Below are 6,000 nucleotides of genomic sequence, written 5' to 3'. Positions count from 1 at the left end.
TTGGCTTTAATTAAATTTCTAAGGTTTATTGTGTTTAGACTTGCATTTAATCTAATTTTGATCCTAAAGTAATTAAAATTTATTTTAGGTTTAAACTTGTTTGTGCATTCATGCTGGTGCATAAGTTTTTATTTGTTTGTTTGAGTGCATAGGTTTTTGAATTCAAATTAGTTTGGGTGTAGTTTGGAAAAGAAAAAGGGAGAAGAAATAGAAATAGAAAAGGTGAAACCCAACCCAACGCGCGGCCCGTTTTCTTCTCCCCGCGGCCCAACCGCCAGCCCAGCTCCTTCCCTCAGCGCCGCGGCCCAGCTCACGCTCCCTTCCTCAACTCAGAGCCCATTTCCTGGCCCACGCTTTCCCCACGACGCCCCGCGCTCATGCCAGCGCAGAGCCGCGCGCGTCGCCCGCCCCGACTGCCCGGCCCCACATGTCGGCGCAGCATTCTCCCCCGCACCCGCACGCGTCTTCTCTCGCTGCCACGCCGGGCCCACGTGCCAGCACCCTGGAACGCTCGCGCTCGGCCGCTCGCCCGGTACCCCACCTCTCTCGCTGAGCACTCGGGCCCACCTGTCGGCCCTTCCCCTTCCTTCCGCAACCGCAGCTCCCGCAGCAACGCCCCACCCGCAATCTCCGCCGGGACTTCCCCCTGGGCACGCACGCCTAGGATCACCCCGGCCCTTTAAATCACGCCGCGCCGCACCCTCCTAACCCTAACCCACCCAGCAGACGCCACCTCTAACCCTAATGCCGCCGCCTTGGAGCTCCAAGCTCGGAGCTGCCTCTGCGCCGCCGTGGACCGGCCGCTCCGCAGCGCCTCTGCTACCGCGAGCTGCTGCAGAAGCACCGCCGCAGGGTCAGAACCATCACCGGCCGCGTCTCCTTCCCTCTACCCCGCGCCACGCACGGGAATTCCTCGCCGGATCTCCACCGAGCCACCGCGCCGATGAGGATCCGCCGCTGCGCTCCTTCCGCGTCGAATTGGACCACCGCAGGAGCTTCGCGGGGAGGTAAGAACCATCGCCGGCCTTTGACCCTTTCATTTTAGGCACGCCAACAAGCCACGCCGTCGAACCACGGCGAGTAACGCCGCCCTGCTCCATCACACACCTCGCCGGAGCTGTCATGCCCTCCCTAGAGTCCACAGCGATGGTCACCACACGCTACCCATGCTCCCTGGCCAAAGAACGGAGCCGACACAGCCTGGGACTGCCTGAGCACCGCACGCCGGCGAGCGCCCCCACGCAGAGCCGCCACCACAAGTCACGGCGACCCGAGCCACGCTTAAGTCACCAGTGCATCACGCATTCCACGTAGGTTCTCCCTGACCCAAATCCCGGCTGTTTTGACCTCCGGATGGCCGGAAATGGTGAAGTCCGGCGAGCTCCACGCGGCGCCGTCACGGAACAGGGAGTTCCGGCGCGTTCCGCCGCCGCCGTCGCCCACAAGTCACTCCGGCCGTCCGATCTGAAACCTACGCGCAAGATTAGATCTAAAGCCCATCGAATCCTAACCCTTAGATCCAGATCCGGCGGTCCAGATCCAAACATAACGGTTCAGCCTGTCACATTTGCTAAAGAGCCCCTTAGCTTTTCGAGATTCAACCCGCAGTCCAACACAAGTCAAAAGAAATTGCAGTTTGGCCCAGAAACTTGCACGAAGCCCCCTGGCTTTTCTCAGAATAGAACCCGCCGTCCAGGCTTAGTCTTTTTGCGAGTTAGACCCCAGAGTTTTAGTTTAATTACGTATAGGCCCCCGGTTTTTGCAGAAAACCCCCTGGAACTTTGTTTTTCTCGCAGAAAAGCCCCTGGATCTTGTTTTAGCTCTAGATTTCGCGTTCTAACTCCGTTTTAGGCGTTCTTTATGTCCACGCGATCGTTGTAACGCGTAGAATAGTTTTAGACTAGTTTAGTGTGCTGTTTCTATGTATTGATGTACTATTTCTTAGTTTTTGTTAGTGTTTGCTTGTATGCTTATTGTTGTGTATTGTTTTGGGCCATGTGTTCGTGAGTAGACGCTGATCCAGTTGAGGAGCCCCAGTACCAGTACCCAGAGCAGCTATCTTCTGACCAGTTTGAGCAGCAGTAGGAGCAGTACGAGGAAGGCAAGTATAATATGAACACCACCCATCACTTTAAATACATTTTCATACTGCATTTTAATATTGTATGCCTATAAGGATTTCCTAGCCACTTTATATCCTTTATATATATTCTTTGGGTTGCATTTTGGTTAGTTGTGCTAGGTGCCTCGCTATAACACACTTGGTCCTTTTAAATTAATTTGATTAATGGTATATGCAACTTAATTCTGAGAGTGGCCCTCTGTGTGGCTTGAGTGGCTCACTTCTCGTTAAAAATTGGTTTTGTTAGAAACATGGTTTAGGGGGCCAGCACGGTGCTTACTGCCTAGTTGGCCACTCTCCATAAGGACCGGTTCATAGAGCGACAACCTGGGACAACAGCGCTACCACAAGACTGGAATGGGTTGGTCTTGGCTTACTAATTAGGTCATTTTGGTTCGGGGGTAACTTACCGACGGGGCATGGGGGGTGGTGAGCTTCAATGGTGGCCAGGCTACGAGGCTTGGTGTGCGTACCCCTCGAGGTGGTTACCATCGTTGCGGAGCCTGATTCCTTAGCGGTTACACCTTACCAACGTGTCCTTTGTATCGGCCTCGTAGTGAGTCGCTAGTCATCTCACCTAAGGAAGTGTGATGAACAACTAGCGTAGCTCACGACTTGTGGGTAAAGATGTGCAACCTCTGCAGAGTGTAAAACTGGTATACTAGCCGTGCTCACGGTCATGAGCGGCCCAGATCCTCCTTTTGATTAGTGGGGTTATCTCCTTCTGACGAGGGAGGTGCCTCTCGGGGTTGCCTTGGTGGTTTTGGTTTGGTTCTCAGTAGTTTCTTAATTAATTCTGATTAATTACTATGTAACTGGGTTTATGGTAATTCATCAACTCGTAGTAAATAGCTTTAATAAAATTTTGCCAAAACTTAAAAGCTAATGCAGTTGAGTCAGCCAACCTAGAGCCTCATAGTTTGTGTTATACTTGTTGAGTACAAGTTGTGTACTCACTCTTGCCTCTTCTCTACTTTTTCTTCTTGGATACGCTACTGCTGCTCAGTTCCTGCCGACGCGAGGGAGTTCGCTCAGTGCTACCAGGACTACGAGGACTTCTAGGCGTTCGTCTCCCAGTCGACGTCCCTGTGGCGCCCTGCTTAGCTTCGGAGAGTTTTTATCGTATTTGTACTTCGCTTCCGCTGTATCAGACATTTTTGTCATTAATATAATAAATAACATTCGTACTCGCTTTATTATGTCTTTTTACGTGATATGTGCTCTGATATACTATTCATTCTGTTGTATATACGTGTGACTTGATCCTGGCACGTATATGATTGCTCGGTTTGTGTCCTTTTATAAACCGGGTGTTACACTGATATAGTCTTCTGACTAATTTCAATTCCTCGTTCATGTACCATAAAACCCAAGAATTGGCCAGCTGATACACCAAAAGCGCACTTATTTGGATTCATCTTTAAACCATGTCTTCTGGTGCATTCCAAAGCTCTACGCAGATCGGCCAAATGTTCTTGGTGCCCCTTTGACTTCACAACCACATCATCAATATATATCTCCTCAATTTTGCCGATGAGTTCATGAAAGATATAATTCATGGCTCTCTGGTACGTAGCACCGGTATTTTTTAATCCGAAGGTCATGACTACCCATTCGAATAAACTGAGATGTCCTGGACATCTGAACGCAGTCTTGTGGATGTCTTCCTCTGCCATAAAAATCTGATTGTATCCAGCATTGCCATCCATGAAACTGATCACTTTGTGTCCAGCAGCAGCATCTACCAACATATTAGCTATCGGCATAGGGTAACCATCCATCGGCGTAGCTTTGTTGAGATCCCTGAAATCAATGCACACACGTAGTTTGCCATTCTTCTTGTAAACAGGAACCACAATAGAAATCCATTCGGCATAACGACACTGCCGAATAAAATTAGCTTCAATTAACCGTGTGATCTCAGCCTTTATATCTGGCAAAATCTTAGGATTGAACCATCTTACTCCTTGTTGGTGTGGCCGATATCCCAGTTTTATAGGCAAACGATGTTCCACAATAGACCTATCCAAGCCAGGCATCTCATAGTATTCCCAAGCAAAGCAATCTTTGTATTCTTTTAACAAACTCTTCAACTCATGTTTGTATTTGAGATCCAAATTAGCACTAATTGTAACACCCTAATTTAAATTTCAGCATTTAATAATAAATTTAATTGGCTTTATTTAATTTCCTAAGGTTTATTGTGTTTAGCCTTGCATTTAATTTAATTTTGTTTCGTAAGTAATTAAAAATTTATCATAGGTTTAATTTTTGTTGTTGCATCATGCTGGAGCATTGTTTTATTTGTTGAGTGCTTATGTGAATTCAAATTTAAATTTGAATTCATTTGTGTTTAGTTTGGTTTAGAAATAGAAATTGGAGAAATAGAAAGAAAAAAACCCAAAACAACCCAACCCAATCCGGCCTGCCCACCCCGGCCCAGCTGGCTCTCCACCTCCTCAGCCCACGCTCGCGCCAGCGCTTCTTTTCCTGGGCCGCTCCACCAGGCCCGTAATGGCCCGCTCCCTCCCGCTCGCCAGCCAGCGCCGCGCCCCGGCCTGCTTCGCGCCGCAGTCCGCATCGCCCTCCCTGCGTGCCTGACCCCACCCGCCAGTGCCTCAGCCCGCGCGGAGCGCTCGGCCCGCATGCCACGCCCAACTCCGAGTCAGCGCCCCGACCCGCAGGCCCACCTGCCAGCGTCCTCCCCGCTCAGCCCGTGTCGCCCCGCGCTGCGCGCGCTTCAACCGCTGACAGGCCGGCCCCACGCGTCAGAGCCGCCTCCTTCCTCCCGCAGCGCCCGCCCGCGTTGAGTTCGCCGGGATTATCGCGGCGGTTTCCCTGGGCACGCACGCCTAGGTTCCCCGCCGCCCTATAAATAGCGCCCCGCGACCCCCCCTGCATCCCATCTCCTCCAGCGCCGCCCCTAACCCTAGCGCTACCGCCCTCGCCTTGCTCCGCCGCATAGGTGCTCTGCGCCGCCGTGGAGTCGCTGCTCCGCCACGCCCCGGACTCCGCAGAGCTGCGCCGCAGCCACTTCCCGTGCTCCGGATACGCTACTGCTGCTCAGTTCCTGCCGACGCGAGGGAGTTCACTCAGCGCTACCAGGACTACGAGGACTTCTAGGCGTTCGTCTCCCAGTCGACGTCCCTGTGGCGCCCTGCTCAGCTTCGGAGAGTTTTTATTGTATTTGTACTTCGCTTCCGCTGTATCAGACATTTTTGTCATTAATATAATAAATAACATTCGTACTCGCTTTATTATGTCTTTTTACGTGATATGTGCTATGATATACTGTTCATTCTGTTGTATATACGTGTGACTTGATCCTGGCACGTATATGATTGCTCGGTTTATGTCCTTTTATAAACCGGGTGTTACAGAGTGGTATCAGAGCTATATCGACTGTAGGACGAAAGCCTAGATAGAACTGGTCGAGTTTTAGGTCTTCCTCTCTCTAATCCTTGTCTGCTGAAACTATTTTGCTATTACATTCCTTGAACTTCCGAGATTTTTACTCGTCTTGCCTTGAATCTTCTCTATAGAATTAGTTTTCGTAGATTTTGGCCTGAAGTAAATCGACCGACCATCATAGGTGTAAGCTAAATGACCCCTTTATAATAATACGATAGCACGTTCTGCGACGCGTTGTGTTAGTCGAGTTGTGTGTTAAACTCGGCTAAGTTAATTGTCTGCTTGTTATTATGCTACATGTTTGATTTGGATTTTTGAGTGATTGCATAGCTTAGTAGTTTAAATTTGTTTAAAGAAAATTAGTCTTAAGTTAAAGTTAATTAAATAATAAAATGAGTTAGATCGTTGGGGGTAAAACCATCCACTCTATCCTCTCCACCTTATCATGCCTTGGGTTTTTGTCTTGT

Source organism: Panicum virgatum, chromosome 2N (genome assembly GCF_016808335.1).
Source record: "Panicum virgatum strain AP13 chromosome 2N, P.virgatum_v5, whole genome shotgun sequence".
In the NCBI taxonomy this organism is placed as follows: Eukaryota; Viridiplantae; Streptophyta; class Magnoliopsida; order Poales; family Poaceae; genus Panicum; species Panicum virgatum.
Note: the sequence above shows the minus strand (reverse complement) of the source record.